Raw genomic sequence first — 24000 nt, 5'->3', positions numbered from 1 at the left:
CTAAGATATCAGAAAACAAAAGGCAAGGAGATTGGAAATTAAGAATAAAAGAGATTGGAAAGCAATGGGTTAGTATATTGGAAAGAAAGAAGTAGAGAGATTGGAAAGCAGGAGGTAAAGAGCTTAGAAAGCAAAAGGCAAAGAGATTGGAAAGCAAGAGGCTAACAGATTAGAAAGCAAGAGGCAATGAGATTGGAAAGCAAAAATTGAAGAAATTGGAAATCAAGAATTAAAGAGAGTGTAAAGCAAGAGGTTAAGATATTGAAAAACCAGAAGAGATTGGAAAGCAAGAGTTTGGGATATTGGATAGGAAGAGGCTAACGGAAGGAAAAGCAAGAAGTATGGAGATTGGAAAGTAAGAATCAAAGAGATTGGAAAGCGAGAGGTCAAGATATTGGAAAGCAAGAAGTAAAGATATAGGAAAGCAAGAGGTTAAAATATTGGAAAAAAGAATTAAATATATTGTAAAGCAAGAATTAAATAGATTAGAAAGCAAGAGGTTAAGATATTGGAAATCAGGAAGTAAAGATATTGGAAAGAGATATGTTAGAATATTGGAAAGCAAGAAGTAAAGAGATTGGAAAGCGAGAGGTAACGAGATTGGTAAGCAAGAGGCAAACCGATTGGAAAGTAAGAGTTAACAGATTGGAAAGGAAGAGGCGAGGAAATTGGAAAACAAGAATTAAATAGATTAAAAAGCAAGAAGTAAAGAGTCTGGAAATCAAGAGGTTAAAGAATAGGAAAGCAAGACGTAAAGGGATTAAAATGCAAGAGAAACAGATTCGAACGCAAGAATTAAAGAGACTGGAAAGCAAAAGGTTAAGTTATTGAAAAACAAGATGTAAAGAGATTGTAAAGAAAGAGGTAAAGCGAATAGAAAGCAAGAGGATATCAGATTGGAAAGCAAGAGGCAAGGAGGTTGGAAAGTAGGAATTTAGAGACTGGAAAGCAAGAATTAAAGAGTTTGGAAAGCAAGAGGTTAAGATATTGGAAAGGAAGAAGCAAAGTGATTGGGAAGCCAGAGTTAAAGAGATTTGAAAGTAAATTGCAAAATGATTGGAAAGCAAGAGGTTAACAGATTAGAAAGCAAGAGGCTAACTGATTGGAAAGCAAGAGACAATGAGATTGGAAAGCAAAAATTGAAGAGATTGGAAAGCAAGAGGCTAAGATATTGAAAAACAAGAAGTAAAGAGCTTGGAAAGCTAGAGTTTGGGATATTGGATAGGGAGAGGCTAACGGATGGAAAAGCAAGAAGTATGGAGATTGGAAAGCAAGAATTAAAGAGAGTGGAAGCGAGAGGTCAAGATATTGGAAAGCAAGAAGTAAAGATATCGAAAAACAAGAGGTTAAAACATTGGAAAACAAGAATTAAATGGATACGAAAGCAAGAGGTTAAGAGATTGGAAATCAGGAAGTAAAGATATTGGAAAGAGATAGGTTAAATTATTGGAAAGCAAGAAGTAAATAGATTGGAAAGGAAGAAGTAAAGAGATTGGAAAGCGAGAGGTAAAGAGATTGGTAAAAAAAAGGCAAACCGATTGGAAAGTAAGAGCTAACAGATTGGAAAGGAAGAGGCAAGGAAATTGGAAAGCAAGAATTAAATAGATTAGAAAGCAGGAAGTAAAGAGTCTGGAAATCAAGAGGTTAAAACATAGGAAAGCAGGAAGTGAAGAGATTAAAACGCAAGAGAAACAGAATCGAACCCAAAAATTAAAGAGACTGGAAAGCAAAAGGTTAAGATATTGAAAAACAAGATGTAAAGAGATTGTAAAGAAAGAGGTAAAGAGATTGGAAAGAAAAATGCAAAGTGATTGGAAAGCAAGAGGCTAAAACATTGGAAAGCAAGAGGCAAGGAGATTGTAAAGCAAGAGGCAAGGAGATTGTAAAGCAAGAGGCAAGGAGATTGTAAAGCAAAAATTGAAGAGATCGGAAAGTAAGAATCAAAGAGACTGGAAAGCAAGAGGTTAGGATATCGGAAAGCAAGATGTAGAGATTGGAATACAAGAGGCAAAGATATTGAAGAACAAAAGGGAAAACGATTCGAAGGTCAAAATTATAGAGATTGGAAAGCAAAAATTAAAGAGATTTGAAAGCAAGGGGTAAAGGGGTTGGAAAGAAAAAGTCATGATGAGATTAGAAAATAGGAGTTAAAGTGATTGGAAAGTAAGAGGCAAAGAGATTGGAAAGTAAGAGGCGGAGAGATTAGAAAGCAAGAGATCAAGCGATTAGAAAGAAAGAGGTAAGGAAACAAGTGGTAAGTAGAGACGAACTGAAAGAGAAGGTGAGGATTTTGACCCAACGTGATCGTTGTCAAGGGACGGATCCAATGACCCGCAGGCTTGAGGTGACTTTATTAAGTGGTGCGAAAAAGGAAGAACTAGAGCCAGGGAACGAAGATAAAGATAAGAACGGGAGGAAAAAAATAAGAAAGTGGAGTGATAACTTAATACGGTAAATAAGAAAATTTAAGAATTATAAAAAACGATTAAAGATAACACATCTATAAAACGGATACGGGAGAACGAAGTTGAGAAAATGGAGTAAGTAGAACGGGAGAATTGAAATAAGAAAAATGCAAGATCGAGAACTATGGCTAAATTGAAGAAAGAGAATGGGAGAAGGAACATAAGGAAAGAGAGTAAGGAAATAAGGAGTGTGGGGTGAAGATAAGAAAATGGAAAAATAAGAAATAGAGTTATCTTGCTAAAGGGTACACTTTGGCTCGCTATTATATCTTATTTTTTTCTCTTACTCTTGTTTTTTATTCTTTTTTTCTGGAAATGTTGTGTTGGGTAGGCTTCATAGAAGGGCCATGAATACCTGGTGGTTTATCAAGAGGTTGTTGTTTCCTTATCTGATTCCTTTTTCTTCTCAAAAACCATCCTTACTGTCCTCCCTTCAGTTGAAATGGGTATCCTGGAAAGTATTTAGTTTTGCATAGTGTATCAGCTCCTCCATGTTGACCAAATCTTCCTATTTTATTTTTTTTTCATAGTCTTTGGGTTTGATCAAACACTATTTATTTTTCTGCATACAGTATATTGTTTTTGTTATCATTCTTGTTAATTCAGTTTTTAAGTATGGTGTATCTTTTTCATTACCATTCATTCTTCTGCTGTCTAGAGACATTGCACAAAATTCAAGGCCAGTACATCCTAGGTTTCTCCAATGTCGTCTATTGCTGGCAATATTCGTGGTCTTCATGCAAATATTCAAGACTTTACAGTTGTAGCCAGACAGTATGATATTCTTTTATTATCAGAAACTTTGGTTCCTAATATGAGGCACTCCTCTTGGCTCCTTATAACTGGTTTTAAGAAGCTAACAATGTTGAAACGCGATACCATCACTAGGGCCAGGGGAATAGCGGTGTTTATTAGGACTGAGTACCCTGCTTCTCATATGTCCTGCTATGTATGTGGATGTCATGAGATTCAGGTAATAAAAATTTGTGGCACACATAACAACTTCTATTACGTTTGATCCACTGAAATCCAGACATAAATGAATCTATCTATGAATAGAAAGGCCTCTTTTGACTTTGTTGGTGATTTCAGTGCTCAGCATAGGGAGTGGTTAAATTCTCTTTCTCCTACCGATCGCCATGGCTTAAGAGCTTTAGACTTTACCTCTGAATCATGCTGTGAGGAAATCATAAGTGAAGCTACTCACAGGTCTGTTAACTGCTTGGACCTCGTATACACCTACTCCCCTTGCGTTATAACTAGTAAGGGTAGTTCTCGAGTTATGACATCTGATCATGCTTTGATTTCATTAGTATTTAAGATTGAGCAGCCTGTCCCTGATGTTTCATTCTCATGCAAGATTTATATGAAATCTCAAGCATACTGAAATGGGATTTTGAGTGATCTTTTGGGCTTTAATTGGTCGCAATAGTATAGTAGTGTTGATGATGTTGTCCCTTTGAATGAGAAGCTAGTCAACAAAATTAATAGGAATATCCCTTCTTCTATGCCAAGGTACCGAGTGAAGGACAAACTATGGTCCAATGATGATTATAGTCGTACTTATTTAGAGAAATAGGAGGCCTATCATCTTTGGAAGTGTAATAGATCAGTTTTGACCTGGAATAACTATACTCACCTTAGAGCTTTTGCTCAGAGAGTTTATGCTTCAACTAAAAAGGAATACAATTTAACCATTAAAGAAACCCTTTCTGGTACTTCCCAGGAACATAAGTGGTGATCTACCATTAAATCTTCACTCTTTAGTGTAGATACAATAGTTCTTCCTTTACTTAAACCAGAATGCTCTGTCACTCACTGTCCAAAGAAAAAGGCAACCCCTTTGGCTGATGTGTTTGACAGTAAACGGAGTAATGAGAAACTCGAACTTCCTCATGTCAGTTTTTCTGAGGTTATACTAACTAGTTTAGCTTTTCAATCTCATGAAATTAGAGCTCTCTCGATGGACCTTGGTTCTTATAGAGGTGTGGACTCAAGTGCTATTTTTTTTTTTATAAAGACTGCAGATTTCTTAACTTCAAAGTTATCTGTTATGTTGCACAAGTTAGTAAGAAGAGGAGTTTTTAGCACTTTTTAGAGAATTGGTAATGTTACTCTATGTAAATGTGTTTGTGGTAGCTGAAGTCCAATTGATTACCGCCTAATTTCCATAACTCACATACTTTCTAAAGTTTTGAACGTCTTTTGGCAAAACCTCTTAATAAGTTTACTGAAGGTAATCATATGTTCCCTAGCTTGCAATTTGGTTTTCGTAAAGGCCTTGGAGCATGTTATGCCCTTCTTACAATCTCCAATGCTGTACATAAATACCTTGATTGTGGCCAGAAGGTTCGTATGATTGGTCTTGATTTTCTTGCTGCCATGTCTGTGTTAATCACGAGGCTCTTGTTTTCAAATTCAAACAGTTGGGAGTGGGTGGATCTTTTCTTAACATCATTATTGAATTTTAAAGTAATAGTTAGCAAAGAGTTGTTGTTCATGGGCATCATAGTGAGTATAGGTAATTTGATATCTGGTGTTCCTCAGGATATTGTTCTTGGTCCATTACTATTCATACCATATACACATGACATGTGGTTTGACCTAAAAAAACGATTTGTTGCATATGAAGATGATGCTACTCTCTTTGCATCAATTCCATCTCCTGAATGTAGTTTTGGGGTTGCAGAATCCCTTAATTGAGATGTAGCTAAAATTAGTGCATGGTACAAATTATTGGGTATGAAGTTGAATCCTGACAAACCTCAGTGTGTTGTAAGTCTGTCAAGGACAATGGCTCCTCAACAATCGGATCTCAGCATTGATAATGTTTCTTTAATTTTCTATGACTTTTATAATTATAGTTATAATTCTCGACAGCAAATTTACTTTGAGAAAAAACATTAGATCTATGTCTTCTTCAATTTTCCAAAAATTGGCTTACTAAGAAAGTCTTTTAAGATTTTTGGTGATCAAGCTACTCTGAAGAAATGTTCTGATTCTTTTATTCTACCTTGTTTTGAGTAGTTTTCCTGTGTGGTCTTCTACAGCTGATTCTCCTCTTAATTTGTTGGACAGGAACTTACGGTCTTTTTTCTTATTCCTGATCTACATATTAATCTATGGGACCGTCTTTCAATTAGTTCATAGTGTACGTTGGAAAAGATTTTTCATGATTCTGACGATCCTGTACTTGGAGATCTTCCCGGACAATGCCATTCTGTTCATGATACTAGGCATGCAGTTAATTCTAATAGTCAGGCCTTCTCCATCATGAGGTTCAATATTACACAGTATTCTATAAGTTTTATTCCAGCTGTGACCAAGTTGTGGAATGATCTTCATATCGGGTAGTTGAATCAGTGGAACTTCAAAAAATCTATATATGAAATATGTTTTAATGTTGATACTGTTTTTAATTTTTTTTTATTTCAATTGTTCTTTATTTCACACATCGTTTATTTCTTTCCCTATTTCCTTTCCTCACTGGGCTATTTTATCCCTATTGGAGCTGTTGGGTTATAGGATCTTGCTCTTCCAACTAGGGTTATAGTTTAGCTAGTAATAATAATAATAATAGGTAGTAGGTTGTCTAAGGTACCAGCCACCCATTGAGATACTACCGTTACAGAATTATTGGGGTCTGTGAGTGGCCAGACAGTACTACATTGGATCCTTTTCTGTGGTTACAGCAAATTTCATCTTCGCCGACGCATACACTGACTAAATTGGCCTATTCTTTACACATTCTCCCCTTTCCGCATACACTTGAAAACACTGAAATTACCAAACAATTCTTCTTCTATCTAACTATTGCATTGTAATTGTTCAGTGGCTACTTTCCTCTTGGTAAGGGTAAAATGGACTGATTAGCTATGGTAAGCAGCTCTTTTAGGTGGACACTAGAAAATCAAACCATTGTTCTCCAGTCTTGAGCACTGACATAGCCTCTGTACCCATGGTCTTCCACTGTCTTGGGTTAGAGATTTCTTGGTTGAGGATACAATCGGCCATACTATTCTATCTTGTTTCTCTTCCTCTTGTTATTTTGAAGTTGTTATTCTCTTGTTTTTTGAAGTTTTTATAGTTTGTATATGGAAGATTTATTTTGATGTTAGCAGTGTTCTAAACTTCTCTTGTATGTTCTTTGTTTATTTCCTCTTCTCAATGGGCTATTTTCCCTGTTGGAGCCTTTGGCTTCTAGGATCCGGCTTTTCCAACTAGGGTTGTAGCTTAGCAAGTAATGATAATAATAAATGTACAGGAAAATAGAGGAACGACAGCTGCGGGAGACGGAAGAGAAGAAAATGTAGGAAGGAAACTGGGAAACGAAAATAAGAAAATAATAGGACGACTAGAGAAATGAGAAAATTGACGAACAAAATTGGCAGAAGAATAATAACAGAAAGAATGCAGGAAATTGGCAAAAGAAAGAAGATATAAAATTAATACCCAAATCAACATTCTATATATATATATATATATATATATATATATATATATATATATATATGTATATATATATATATATATATATATATATATATATATATATATATATATATATACATATAGAATGTTAAGTACACAAATGTAGATTTCTACATATTTATGTAGAGGCTATTTCTAATTATGTGTGTGCATGTACTCTTATCTTGAACATCCAAGTTTTAATCTGCCTACGCAAGTACACACGTATATGAAGTTACATATATTCCCTTGAATGTCTTTCATCAAATAATACTGACATATTCCTTTGATTACTTTGAAAGGAATAATAACTGTACCATGAAAACAAATGCAAAAAGGTTGGGCAAGACTGTTTCTCTACAGGGATAAAAGCAATAAATGTAATAGAACCTATTTCTAGATATCATAGATATACTTTTGACGTGAATCACCTATCACCCCCCCCCCCCTCTCTCTCTCTCTCTCTCTCTCTCTCTCTCTCTCTCTCTCTCTCTCTCTCTGTTTGTTCGGAGATTATTTCCTGACGGTGCCGGTGGCCTAGTGGTCTTGTTTTCTAGTAGATAACTGGATAATATCCAGCGAGCAGCCATTGTTAGCATGGACTGTGAGCGGAAATGGCTGGATATGCTGTGGGTGATTGGAGAGAGTGAGAGCCCGTGCGAATAATTTGAACAGAAAATCGTTTAACAACGTTCACCACGACTCATGTAATAGATATATATATATACGTGTATATATATATATATATATATATATATATATATACACGTGTATATATATATATATATATATATATATATATATATATATATATATATATACGTGTGTATATATATATATACGTGTATATATATATATATATATATATATATATATATATATATATATATATATATATATATATATATATATAAATACATAAAATGTGTGGATGTGTGTTGTAAGTATTATACTCTATTAATGCATTTGTATTGAGAACCTGCTTGAAAGCAAAAGAGAATAGTTATTAGAGAGATTTAAGTTTCCAGGTCAGCCTGGAATTGAACTCCTCAAAATACAGTAACAATTATCTTGAATCCTAGTATGTGTATCGCCATAGTTGTGAAATTCAGCTGGTCTAATGTCAGCGGAGAAATACCGTAAACCAAATTCAGACTTATATTTTATATGAATGATATCTTTTTCCTTCGCAAAAAATTTAGTACGCTTCATGGTTAATTCGTTTTTCAGTGTTTGTTAGTTATGTGTACGTGTCTTATTTGGTCGTCACTATATTGATTTCTCAATGCTTTTTTTATTAAAATCATAATAATATGAAGTCCTGAGAATTTTTTTGGTATATACACCTCTCTTCAATATATATATATATATATATATATATATATATATATATATATATATATATATATATATATATATATATATATATATATATATATATATATATATATATATATATATATATATATATATATATATATATATATAGTATATATATAAATATATATATATATATATATATATATATATATATATATATATATATATATATATATATATATATATACACAGTATATATATATATATATATATATATATATATATATATATATATATATGCTTGTGTGTGTGGATGCCTTTTGTCTTCATTTATTTGATTATTAATCCATTTATTTTTATTAAAATATAAAACTATTTTGTATATTCTATTTTAACATTCATAAATACGTCATGACCTTTTGTCATCAAAGGCTCCACATTCATTAGTATCCTCCCGACAGGAACTCCCCCTATCCATCCTGCCATCCCCCTCACTTTTACCCCTCCCTCCTTCCCCTAAGGCTTAAATCATCGGGATAATTACATTGTTGTAAATATCACGAAGTATCCTCTCTCTGGTACTGCTAAAATTGGTCAACGCCCTGGCTAAAAGCAGAGGGCGAGCTTTGGTCACTGTTTACCTTTTTCTTTGTACTATTGATATGTTGGAAGTAAGAGCAAAAGGGACGATTGTGGATTATTATGTTCATGATCAGCAGTCATACGGAGAAGCAAGGATACAATTGTTGTTCAGAACATAAAAGTTTTATGTATTATTATTATTATTATTATTATTATTATTATTATTATTATTATTATTATTATTATTATTATTAATAGTAGTAGTAGTAGTAGTAGTAGTAGTAGTATAAATTATAGTAGTAGTTGTAGTAATAATAGTACATACATGCATATACCAAGGCACTTCCCCCAAGTTTGGGGGGTAGCCGACATCAACAAATGAAAAAAAAAAGGGGGGGGGGGGACCTCAACTCTCTACGTTCCTCCCAGTCTGACACGGGACTCAACCGAGTTCAGCTGGTACTGCTAGGGTGCCACAGCCCACCCTCCCCCGTTATCCACCACAGATGAAGCTTCATAATGCTGAATCCCCTACTGCTGCTACCTCTGCGGTTATCTAAGGCACCGGAGGAAGCAGCAGGGCCTACCGGAACTGCGTCACAATCGCTCGCCATTCATTCCTATTCTAGCATGCTCTCTTGCCTCTCTCACATCTATCCTCCTATCACCCAGAGCTTTCTTCACTCCATCCATCAACCCAAACCTTGGCCTTCCTCTTGTACTTCTTCCATCAACTCTTGCATTCATCACCTTCTTTAGCAGACAGCCATTTTCCATTCTCTAAACATGGCCAAACCACCTCAACACATTCATATCTACCCTAGCTGCTAACTCATTTCTTACACCCGTTCTCACCCTCACCACTTCGTTCCTAACCCTATCTACTCGAGATACACCAGCCATACTCCTTAGACACTTCATCTCAAACACATTAAATTTCTGTCTCTCCATCACTTTCATTCCCCACAACTCTGATCCATATATCACAGATGGTACAATCACTTTTTCATATAGAACTCTCTTTACATTCATGCCCAACCCTCTATTTTTTACTACTCTCTTAACTGCCCCCAACACTTTGCAACCTTCATTCACTCTCTGACATACATCTGCTTCCACTCCACCATTTGCTGCAACAACAGACCCCAAGTACTTAAACTGATCCACCTCCTCAAGTAACTCTCCATTCAACATGACATTCAACCTTGCACCACCTTCCCTTCTTGTACATCTCATAACCTTACTCTTACCCACATTAACTCTCAACTTCCTTTTCTCACACACCCTTCCAAATTCTGTCACTAGTCGGTCAAGCTTCTCTTCTGTGTCTGCAACCAGTACAGTATCATCCGCAAACAACAACTGATTTACCTCCCATTCATGATCATTCTCGCCTACCAGTTTTAATCCTCGTCCAAAAACTCGAACATTCACCTCTCTCACCACTCCATCAACATACAAGTTAAACAACCACGGCGACATCACACATCCCTATCTCAGCCTCACTCTCACCAGAAACCAATCGCTCACTTCATTTCCTATTCTAACACATGCTTTACTACCTTTGTAGAATCTTTTCACTGCTTGCAACAACCTTCCACCAACTCCATATAACCTCATCACATTCCACATTGCTTCCCTATCAATTCTATCATACGCTTTCTCCAGATCCATAAACGCAACATACACCTCCTTACCTTTTGCTAAATATTTCTCGCAAATCTGCCTAACTGTAAAAATCTGATTCATACAACCCCTACCTCTTCTAAAACCACCCTCTACTTCTAAGATTGCATTCTCTGTTTTATCCTTAATCCTATTAATCATTACTCTACCATACACTTTTCCACCTACACTCAGCAAACTAATACCTCCTGAATTACAACTCTCATGCACATCTCCCTTACCCTTATATAGTGGTACAGTACATGCATAAACCCAATTTACTGGTACCATTGACAACACAAAACACATATTAAACAATCTCACCAACCATTCAAGTACAGTCACACCCCCTTCCTTCAACATCTCAGCTCTCACACATCCATACCAGATGCTTTTCCTACTCTCGTTTCATCTAGTGCTCTCTTCCCTTCCTCTATTGTAATCTCTTTCTCATTCTCATCTCCCATCACCGGCACCTCAACACCTACAATAGCAATTATATCTGCTTCCCTATTATCCTCAACATTCAGTAAACTTTCAAAATATTCCGCCCACCTTTTCCTTGCCTCCTCTCCTTTTAAAAACCTACCGTTTCCATCTTCCACAGTCTCTTCAATTCTGGAGCCAGCCTTCCTTACTCTCTTCACTTCTTTCCAAAACTTCTTCTTATTCTCTTCATATGACTGACCCAATCCCTGACCCCACCTCAGGTCAGCTGCCCTCTTTGCCTCACGTACCTTGCGCTTTACTTTTAATAGTAGTAGCAACAATATTTGCAATTCATTATGGGCGTTTAAATCTTTTAATAGGGTTATTTGTACTGGGGAAGCAGGCTCCGGTAACCTCAGGGATAGGACCGGATCCTAAAAGAAACTGTGAGTATAGAATTGTGTAGGAAGTGTATTAACAGAAACTTTTTTTTTTTTTTACTGTTCATAGTGATGCATTTACTTTGCCATTGTTAGAAATTTAAAATATAATTAATGCCTTTTATAATGATATCATTTTAATAAAAGATTTTTATTTTGAGTATTGATATAAAAGTATATTATGAGACGTAGAGCGTAGGTCCATTGTAAATAATCCCATAATAGGTTGGGTAATATTCATCTTTAATTTGGCTAAGAATTAAACCTTTGAGATCTGATACTAAAGTTTATAATTGAAATCAATCAGAGGATCTCAATGAATTAATGCAACTGACCTCGTATTTACTAATATGTATGCCCGAAGTATCCATTATGATGGTTTATATTAAACAATGTGTTTTGTGATTGATATTTATGTATACACACTGATATATATATATATATATATATATATATATATATATATATATATACATATATTTATATATACATTTATACATACATATATATATATATGTGTGTGTGTGCGGGTATATATGTATATATATGTATATATGTATGTATATATATATATATATATATATATATATATATATATATATATATATATATATATGTATATATACGTTCACAGAGCATCTAAGAATAGCCATTTATATAGTTTGTAAGAACAAGATCCCACGGAACTTATGATGGGTCTAGCAGGAAAGATTTCTTTGTGAGTTTTGATTACAACATTTAAATATGATAGCGAGGGACACGTTGTGATGAATGTGTGTAACAGATGCTTATATATATATATATATATATATATATATATATATATATATATATATATATATATATATATGTGTGTGTGTGTGTGTGTGTGTGTGTGTATCTATCTATCCATTCGGAGTAGGGACACCCTAACGGGAGGAAAGTGTTTGTGTATCTCCATGTTCAGCAAAGCTGTACTATCTAGGGCCATCAATAGTAGATTGGTTTGTTGAGAGCGGTCACACTAATGACTTTAACCATTATCAATCGGCAGTGTCCAGCGTGGTAATGAAAATTGCTAAATCCTAGACATAATCAAGACATGTTTTTACACTTGGTCAGCCGTTTTAAAACCAAATGATTTTATAGTCTCTCTCTCTCTCTCTCTCTCTCTCTCTCTCTCTCTCTCTCTCTCTCTCTCTCTCTCTCTCTCTCTCTCTGCGTATAATATTTTTTGGGTTATTCTTATTATTATTATTATTATTATTATTATTATTATTATTATTATTATTATTATTATTATTATTATTTTATTAAAAGTTAATTACAAGATTAACGCCACTGAGGCAGCAATCACTTTTAATAAAACCTGCTTAAAAGAGGGTCTACTCCCGAAAATATATTATTATTATTATTATTATTATTATTATTATTATTATTATTATTATTATTATTATTATTATTAGCTAAGCTACATCCCTAGTTGCAAAAGCAAGATGCTATAAGGACAAAGCTCCAATATGGAAAAATAGCCCAGTCAGGAAATAGGGAAATAAATAAAAGATTGGCGAAGTAATGAGCAGTTAAGATAAAATATTTTATAATAGTATTAAAATTAAATCAGATGTTTCATATTTAAACTATAAAAAAAAGACTTATATCAGCCTGTTCAGCATAAAACCCTTTGCTGGAAGTTTGAACTTTTTAAGTTCTACCGATTCAACTACCCGGTTAGGAAGATCATTCCACAATTTGGTCACGGCTGGAAGAAAATTCTAGAATACTACCTAGTATTGAGCCTCATGGTGGAGAGGATATGACTATTAGAATTAACTGCATGCCTAGTATTACGAACAGGATGGAACTATCCGGGAAGATCTGAATGTAAAGGGTGGTCAGAATTGTGAAAAATCTTATGCAACATGGATAACGAACTAATTGAACGACGGTGCCATAGATTAATACCTAAATCAGGAATAAGTAATTTGATAGAACGTGAGTTTCTGTACAACAAATTAAGATGCGAATCAGCAACTGAAGACCAGACAGGAGAGCAATACTCGAAACGATATATATTTAGTGATGAAGTCCGATAAATTCACTTAGAAATATTATATTTGCATGTAAGTTAATTTTTTGGGTTAGGAGAAATATCAATGATTAACTTTGAACTCTGTAATTGTAAGAGTACTGAATTTCAGCAGTGTTTTTCTAGCTAAAAAATTATGTTATATTGAAACTATACAGAAACCTTTAAGTACGCATTATTAGAAGTCGTCTCTGTTGTTGATACCTGCCAAGCATATAATTGATAGGGATAGTGAATATATTTATATCGTAATGAAAATGTAATGACACAAGATGAAAAAAAGTGAACTTGAAATTTATGTAGAAAAATAGTCATACTCTCTCTCTCTCTCTCTCTCTCTCTCTCTCTCTCTCTCTCTCTCTCTCTCTCTCTCTCTCTCTCTCTCTCTCTCTCTCTCTCTGGATTTGGCAAAAGAAAATAAACAAAAAAAGTAAAACAAAAATTAATCCTCCACATTCCTCCCCCCTTACTTTGCCAAATCCTACCCACACAAAACTTACAATATTTTTTTCATTACCCAGTCGCAGTCGGGAACGGGACCTCTACTCCGAGTAACTAGGCCCCCATATACTCTCTTATTCACTTCTTCCTTATCACAATCATTCGCTACATTAACACTATTCCTATCTAAATCCCTATCATCTAATATATCATGTACAATCATATCTACCTCGTTCTCATCTGGCCCTAAAATTACACTCATTTCTGTAAACAGTTCATCCATTTCATCAAAAACATTCTCAACTTTAGCAAAAGATTCATTCATACTACTAATCATTCTCCTATCTCTCACTCTCGCTTTCGTCATCCTTTCTTTTACGTCACCTAAGGAAAAGCCACACACACTATAGGTATCATTCATACTCAGCCACGTTTCATCTGTATTAATACATTTATCCTCCACACTCACTTGTACATTTACACCCTTGTCATACTTATTCGTATTCTTACCTATACCTATAAATTTCCCTTGCACTTCCTCCTCACTTAAAACTTTCAAACACTTCTTTTTCCTATATTCAACTAACACTAATTGTTTATTTTCCAGCCCTAATTTCTCATGGATACTAGATTCATACTTGCTCATTTCCAACCAATTACTCATCCCATTCTCAAAAACATTGATCCTATTCCTTCCACACACACAGGAGGACTCACCCAGCTGAACCCTCTTACACTCTAGTTTCCCGAATATCCTGGCTGACTTAATCCCTTCTTCCTACATACTCAGGCTACATGCCCATCTGCACCACATTCAGAACATTCAGCACGCTACTCTTTACACATCCTCGCATAATGCCCATTCTGACCACAATTGCCACAAATCACATTTGTACGATTACTTCTACATCCACTTGCTATATGCCCAGTCATACCACACCGAAAACACTTAACCTCTTTCTCTTTCTTGCACTCACTGATTCTATGCCCTACCTCACCACATCCAAAACAAGCACCTAGAGCCCATCTACATTCATTTTTCTTATGTCCTACTTTCCCACATCTATAACACTTCTCTTCACGGATACAACTACCTGACCTACCTTGCGGCGCACTAGCACTCCTATCCCTCCAATCCTGATTCCCTTGCCTAAACCCTTCATTTGTCCTTACAAGTATTCCCACATTACTCGCCCTAACACTCCTATCTACTACACTATCAGCTACCCTCATCGGTCCTCTCATAACAGCATCTCTAAAACTAACAAATTCTGGCACACTTTCCTCCATTCCAGTTCTTACACTCACAGATTTACTTTCGATCATACACCTATCCAACTCGTAATCCTCAACTATCTCTAAAATATCATCCCATGTCAATCTTTCTTTCGTCCACCTCATTTTCTCCTTCCGTTTCAAATTAACAAACTCGGCAACATTCTCGGGTACAGTAGCCAAAAACTTCTTCATTAACTCCTTATTCTCATTTATACCTTCATCCCCATACTTCTTCCTAGCTAAAGTTTCCAACCTACATACATACATCGATATTGCTTCTCCTGCATTCATCCGTGCTTCATCAAAATCATTCTTACGCTTATACTTAACACTCCCTTTCATACGTTTTACCTGCTCAATTATTCTCTTTTTCACACTTTCATAATCAACGTCACCTACACTCATTATCACTCCATACATCGTCAACAAATACCCAGTCAAATATTCTCCTAACTCCCTAGCCCAAACTCTTTTACTATCACCATACTTATCCTGACAATACCTCTCATACTCCTTGAAAAACTCGTATACATCCCTACTACTATGCTCATTGAACCTTTCACACCGAGGTACCTCTCTCATAAACACAGTCTTACACACATCACGTTCATTCTCACTGCTATCATCACTGCTACCTTCCTTCTTGTTTCCTACTTCCTCGCTAGAATATAAGGAATCTAATTCCACAGTCATACTCCTATCCTTGATCATACTCTTCCTAGCCCTTTTCTTACTCGCCACTTTCATCCATTCACGATCGTCCTTGCTATCAGCCTAATACTTTTTCTTCCCTTTCATCACATCACTTTTACCTTTCTTCTCATGATTCCTATCACATTTCTGTTCATCCTTACTATGCCTTATTCCCTTATCTTCAATCTCACTATCACTATTACTATTACTATCACTATCACTTCCTTTCCCATTATCACTAACCTTAGCCTTCTCATCCACTATCAACCCATTACCCGAAGCTGAGGACACTCCTCCGACTGCACCTTCACCCATTATAGTTTTCATCATCTCCATGACTTGACCCATCATAGCTTCCAGTCGGTTCTCCATTTGTTCCTCATTCTCTTTCATCCTCAACTCAACACATTCTTCCACTCTCTCTACAGTTCCCTTTAACTCCCTAAGCTACTTCTGCATCGCCGCATTCTCCCAGTTCAACCTCTCATTCTCTACTAGCAACCTCTCCTCACGCTCCTTACTCAGCCGCAATTCCTCCTTCAAAACCTTTAACTGTTCTTCTATTTTTTTCAGTCTTAATTCTAAATTTGTATCCTATCAGTCCTTCGTCAAAGAGTCCAGCTATCAGTCCCGCCTCAGCAGTCCCTGTTTGGGCGCCAAAATAATGTGGCGGGATGTTGCAAAAACAACCCCCACGCCCTTGAATCTTACTTACTGACAATTGTCTCCTCAACACATACTTTCCCCTTACTTTATCATAAACTGGACTCTTGAACAAAAAGGACATAAAAACCAACCATAACCTTAAAACTATATTTATTAAAATTAGAATACTTATCACAAACCATCCACAACCAAAATAATCACTTAAAACTAATTATAAACTTGAACACTGAAAAAAATCTTAATACCATTCAAATAAACCAACCAAAAAAACAACACCTAACAAAACTTAAAATTAAATTAACCACAACCTTAACTTCAAATCACCAAACATATATATTGCGTGTGTTTACTAACACTCCGCAAGATAAGTAAAAAAACACTTCGTAGTCATTCACTAAGCCAACTGTCTTTAATGGCACAGCTACTACTATCACGGCTTTAATAGATTAAACGGTGTGACAATTTGCCACAACTGCCTCGCTGATTTTGTATGCAGTAATCATCATCCTTATCATCATCATCATCATCATCATCAATCCTAATCCACAGGCCATGTCATCAACGGTTGAGCAATCGAATAGCACAGTCTAAATACAATCCTTTATTACAGGCCTGGTCAGCAACAATAAATCCAGTTTCAAAAAAGTAACTCTCCAAAGGAGTTAGCCTCACCAAGGAGGAATCACGGCCTGCCAATATAAAAAAGAAAAACACTTATGAACACTCCTAACTAACTGAACTATCGCACTATAATCAAAGATAAATAATAAATTCTTCCTATCATTCACAATCACTACAAGCAAAGATAAACAAAATAGTACTTATTTAGAAAATCAAAAAACACTTCCACGCTGGTTGAAAAATAATGGTAAAATAGTTATCCAGCACTCACTACTGCCTCTTGCTGCAGTCAAATCAAAAAAGCATTTGCTCCGAAACATTCACCACTGTCGTAACCTAACTAAAAACATAAACAAACAATCTCATTTGTACCAACAGTCTTTCCCACTACAAACAATCATTCGCTAACTACCACTTGTTCTTCGGCGCGCACCGCGGACACACAAACACACAAGCACACATACACACACACAAACACACACACACACACACTCGCGCGATTTAGCAAAACTAAAGCAAATGAAATCTCTCTCTCTCTCTCTCTCTCTCTCTCTCTCTCTCTCTCTCTCTCTCTCTCTCTGGATTTGGCAAAAGAAAATAAACAAAAAAAAATAAACAAAAAATTAATCCTCCACAATAACCCAATTCAGCTGTGAAGTCCTCGGGTTTTATTGATGTTAAGAGCCGTCTTGCGATCATGATTAAATTTTATCGCGAAGTTCTGTCTAGTCCTTAACTCTTGGCTTGCATGATATCTTAAAAGGGAACAACACTTGACAGATAAGTTAATTCCTCATTTCTCCTGTAGTCAAGTTTCTTTGCAGTTTGTAATTTTAAATGAAGTGAATCATGAACCCTCAGTTTCATTACAATTCTCATTATCATGTAGGTATTGTAAGTACGTCGGTATTCTGAAAACACGTCAATGTTGTGATTACGTTCTTAACAAAATTGTTGTTGAAAATTTATCTTGGTATTTGCGATCGTACATTGTCATGATTTATAAAAAGAATAAAGTATTACAATGGATAAAAAACAAAATCATCCTGGATCAACTGACTTTCAGCTATAATGGGCATCTTACTTCTGGCTCAAGAATGATATTCTATTGAAAGGCTAAGATGAAAAAAGCAAAACAAAATATTAACGGCTTTGTAAAGGAATCCATGATCAGGAAGGCGGATAATAGCACAATGGCTTACGAGCAGCATGGGGAACTTTTACCCGATTGGTATTTTTTTTAAATATGAACATGGTGTTTCTTATTGACATGAATTGATATTGATTCCAATATAAAAAGGAAATAAGAAAATCCCCGGACAGGGGATCGACACTAATTACTAAAAAAAATGAAATCAGGAAGTAAATTAGTAAAGTATCATTTCCTTTTTTGCAAGAAATCGTAGCCTTATTAAAAGATGATCGTGCTATTCGGGTATTAAATCACCTGCACATGAACCTTTCCCGGAAAGGGAACGCCTAACGTAACTGGGGAGTAGTACACCTTCTACAGCAACTCCCCACACATTGAGGTATCATATCAACAAACTTTCTCGAGGGGAAGTCCTTGTCAAAATCTAAAGGGATATCCTTATGTAATACCTTTGCTCGGATTTGGTGTCAACAAGGACATCAGTCTCTCCCGCAACCCTTCCTCATTTCCCCCTTGTATTGCGTTATACTCCTTCCTTTTATATCATGCTCCGGGGTATCCTCTAAAGATTGATGTGACATTATTATTAATAGGATCCTTTTATGAGGTTCGCTTCCAATGGAAGCTAATGTTATTCGTAGATTTGGCTTAGACAATCTACCACGTATACATTTTTTTTTCGATTAGGCATAAAAGATGCGCTGGTGAAAGAATGTTTTGATTTGATGCAAGTTGGTTTTGTCTCATTGCTTTCAAAGTTTTGATTTATACTCTCGTCTCTCTCTCTCTCTCTCTCTCTCTCTCTCTCTCTCTCTCTCTCTCTCTCTCTCTCTCTCTCTCTCTCTCTATATATATATATATATATATATATATATATGTGTGTGTGTGTGTGTGTGTGTGTGTGTGTGTGCGCGCGTGTGTGTGAATATATATATATATATATATATATATATATATATATATATATATATATATATATATATATATATATATATGTCAACACTACATAAACATTTATTTTACGTTGTACAGATTTGGTGATGATTATGTATATAAACAGCAGGTGTCCTTAGAAATTGAAATGTTTAATCAATTTTTAAATGATGTAGTTCTACATTGTATTTAGTTTTTTAATTATGGAATATTGAATTAACTTTAGGCAATCTGTTTCGATAAATGCAAATAGGACTATCTATTCATTTCTTCGTGATTCCCTCTCCTTTTGGTAGTTTTTACCTCTGAAATTATAAAAAAAAAATTCAATGTCATGTGTATCAAATGAAACTATTTATTACGCAAGCTATAAGAGAGAAGGGAGTATAGTTGTAACTCAGTTTTGCATTAAATCTAAGTAGACTGGTTTAATTGGCAGGGAGGCTAAATTAATAGCCGAAAAGCCATGGGAGAAATAATGAAATTCGAGATTGTAGTAAATGATAAGACTGAGGACAGTAGGCTTCATTCACTGAGGTTGGAATAAATGCGCAAACACTGACTCATTTCTTTATAAGAATCTCTTGTTTACTTCTACGGTAGATGATTTATATGCCCTCCCTCCTTTATCACCTGAGTTTAGATAGACCGTATAAGATAGACCCTAAATATCAAGTAATCCTGCCAGTTATGATGGATGATATCCATTGTCAGTTCATCGTCTATGTGAAAATAGTTGAACCTGTCTGTCTGTCTTAGCTGTATCCAAATACCTATTTTTCAGTCAATTGATCTACTTACTCCTAATAGCAACTTATGGGTCTCAGTGAAGATAATGTAAAAGTCGCCATACCAAGATCATGTAATTGTGTCAACAAAGATAACTGATGTCGACGCTAATGAAATAGATTTTGCCTATATTCTTAAAACCATTCCAATTAAAGATATTCAATATTAATAAATACCTAATAATATGACCCCAATATCACAAGGAAGAATGTTGATGTTTAATATCAGCGATGTCACTCTCAATGATATGTGTATTCACGATACCTCGTATTCATCTCAGTAAAAATAGCTGATGTGAAAGATAGCAGGGTGTTATCTTTCCAATATCAACCCAACCCCGTTAGGAAATAAAGTTGAATATATACTCGAATGCCCTCCTCTCGGCTCTGGGGAGATAAAATATCTATATTTTCGATGACACTGACTGAAGGTCAGATAGTCGATATACGTCGTTTCTATATCCCCCAATCATCGTGGGTTGTATAGTCGATACCTCCCTTCCATATCATCATAGGCACAATGGCATGCAATTGATATGGACTATCTCATACTAACTTGTAAGAATTCCGTGGCATCACAAGCGTCAAGGTCAGTAACACATTAAGATAGAAGACTATGGTTATCTCCAATGATATCATATGATAACATGCTATTATTATATTGTGAAAGATTAATGCAAACTTGAAATAGAGAATTGTGAATTATTTCGTCATCTAGTACACAGTAATAATCAGACAAGATTCTTGATTTTCAAAAGTTACAACCCACTTATATATTAATTGCAGTAAGTTCTATTTCAATAATAATCTCATGTGTCTGTGAGCTGCTTGTTGACCCTAATGATCTTTTTAATTTGTATTCGTCTATGTAACCAAGTGGTTAGGGCGAAATCCTCTCTTGCAAGAAAGGGCTCCCGGGTTTAGATCTACAGACAGATGGTTGTTAATCGACTCAGGTTGGTTACAGCCATTACGGCGCAGGATGTTCGCTGAGAACCAGAGAGGTGATATCTATTAGGGCCCATTGCCCCCCCCCCCCCCCCCCCACCCGTTGGATTCACTTAGGTTGGTTATACGTATTTAAATTTACATTCTGAAAATACAGTAGTTAGTCACGAGCTTGTGATAGTGAAATGTGTAATTCGTTACACGTAGGTTATATGTACTTATTGACAATTGGATTGCATTTCTAAATTACATCTACGATAAAATCCTGGAGTTGCCGTATGAGGTAAAATTCAGAAGAGGTTGGGCAGCAAGATGAAGGAAAGGAAACAAGAACGGAGGAAAAGTAAAAGGACAGAAAGCATAGCAGCCAGGAGCTTAGAATAGGCTGCCTATACACGTAGGTAACTCATACGGTGCACCGTGTGAAGTGTAATGATGGCACAATTTATCCTTCATAAGAACTCATCACAGATTGTCCATAGTTGTATAACTCTACAGCAAAGATAATTAGCCTGATGGATAAAACTTCCAACAAATGCTTTTCCTTGAATTTTTATGTAATTGCGTCAGTTCCAATGAATAAAAATAAGTACATGTTTTTATTATTATTATTATCATTATTATTTTTATCATTATTATTATTATTATTTCCTATGCTACAACCCTAGTTTGAAAAGCAGGATGCTATAAGCCTAAGGGCTAAAACAGGGAAAATAGCCAAGTGTGGAAAGGAAATAAGGAAAAACTGGAAGTGAAGTTTAAGAACAATAATATCAAAATAAATCTTTTATATATAAACTATAAAAACTTGTAAATAAGAAGAGAATAACACTTCAAAATAACAAGCGGAAGAGAAACAAGATAGAATAGTGTGCGTGATTGTACCCTTAAGCAAGAGATCTGTAAACCAAGACAGTGGAAGACCATGGTACAGAGGCTATGGCACTACCCAAGACTAGAAAACAATAGTTTGATTTTCTAGTGTCCTTCTCTTGGAAGAGCTGCCCTTACCAAGAGGAAAGTAGCCCCTGAACAATTACAGTGCAGTCGTTAACCTCTTGAGAGAAGAAGAATTGTTTGGTAATTTCCGTGTTGTCAAGTGTATAAGGAAAGAGGAGAATGTGTAAAGAATAAGCCAGATTATTTTGTGTATGTGTCGGTAAAGATGAAATGAGCCGTAACCAGAGAAAGGGATCTAATGTATCACTGTCTGGCCAGTCAAAGGACCTCATAACTCTCTAGCGGTAGTATCTTAACAGGTGACTGGTGCCTTTGCCAACCTACTACCTACTAAACCCTAATAGGAAATGCTTAGAACAGTTGCTTGAGCACAAACAAATGCTTAAAATTATCACCAATTACTTAATTTCCTATGAATAAAACATAGCATTTGCTTTTGCTTCTCAGCAATTGCTTGGAAAAGTTTAAGGCAGCGCTCTAGGAGTTTGAAACTCCGTTGAACTCGACCTGATGGCACTGTTTCTGAAGAAAAGAGCTGGACAGGCCTACATATAAGTTAAATAACCCCAATCTGAGAATGAAACGAGAAAATATGCTCTTGAGAAATGGTCTGAAAAATAAGTTTCCATATGCGTTGGAGTAATTGATTGAACTCATATACGGATTTGAAAATTTCAAAATCATGGTGATTGCTATATGAATACATGTAGGAAGGTATTTACAAGCAGTAATGTCCAATGCACTTTCAATTCTGAAGTGTTCACTACCATCGGTGTTCAGTGACCAGGTAGTGTACTGTATATGAGTAGGATTTTGAAGAACTCCGACATCCATAACATAATGAGGAATCTTAATGATTACGGTAATAAGTTTCTTGTGCGTGTGATCGATTTGTATCGTTTACAAACTTGGTTAATGACTCCAATAAGAATGGGAGACATTCGAGAAAAGTCTCAACAATATAATATTTTGCAGTGAAAACGTGATTAGTGAAAAGTGTCTCGGGCAGCTAGATTTTCACTTTTGCAATGTGAAGTGAACATAAATATAGCATAAATTTCAAGAATAATACTTCCATATGCAATTTTCCCCAACATAGCTAAGTTTGAGAGGATGAATAGTATCAGTTTGAATAGGAAGTAAATGATAACTTTGAGCAAGACTGTTGTGCATACAGTATGCAGTAGGTCAGATGTTTCGCAGACGCTTAAGGGAGATGAAAAGGAAAAAATCATAATGTTTAAAGAAAATAGGTTATTAGTTGATCTTCAATCAATACTTTTGGATACATTTTCTTTGTCGTAAATTGTATGTAATTTCCAAAAAGCACCTAAAAATAATTAGTACATGCCACGCTGAAGATTAATTCACGAACTGAAATAGGATTTATTTATTTCCAGGTCAGTCGTTTGCTCGTGATCAAGGATTTATATCAAGAAGCACAATCCGCTGCAATTCAGCAATAGTCAAATAAAAGATTTCCTCTGTTACTAGTAAATTTGGAGAAAGGGTTTTCATTTTCACAGATTATTATTATTATTATTATTATTATTATTATTATTATTATTATTATTATTATTATTATTATTATTATTATTATTATTATTATCTATATACCAATACGATAGCGTGTGTGTTATCTATTTTGTGTGTCACACTTTACAGAAATAATTTCATGGTATACTCTTACAAATTCACATTAGACTTTGATTACTTAACCAAAGCACATCTTATATAGTTTGCCTAATTCATGTATTGCTAAAATTTTTAAGGTAAATATACAATTCAATTTCATTACATCTTATTCAAACATGTATAAGTTAGGAACAAGATAATTAGCATTGAAAATATCATTTCGTGTAATTTACACGAGTTCCGCTTAAAAAAATCGGAAATAATTTCATGGTTCACTCTCACAAATTTACATTAGACTTTGATTACTTAACCAAAGCAAATCTCATGTAGTTTTCCCAATTCATGTATTGCTTATTTCTTAAAATAAATAAACAAGTCAGATCTTATCCCATTTTATTCAAACATGTATAGGTTAGGAACAAGATAAATTAGTATTGAAGATATA

General features: G+C 35.1%; 1 protein-coding gene across 3 annotated transcripts in view; it reads left to right on the top strand.

Moving 5' to 3' along the window:
* The window catches only part of LOC137631148 (arrestin homolog), a 742836-nt gene that overhangs the window by 252715 nt on the left and 466121 nt on the right, over positions 1–24000 (top strand). The window lies entirely within an intron of this gene.

This window comes from Palaemon carinicauda, chromosome 39 (genome assembly GCF_036898095.1).
Source record: "Palaemon carinicauda isolate YSFRI2023 chromosome 39, ASM3689809v2, whole genome shotgun sequence".
Lineage (NCBI taxonomy): Eukaryota > Metazoa > Arthropoda > Malacostraca > Decapoda > Palaemonidae > Palaemon > Palaemon carinicauda.
Note: the sequence above shows the minus strand (reverse complement) of the source record. Positions and strands in the feature narration are given on the sequence as shown.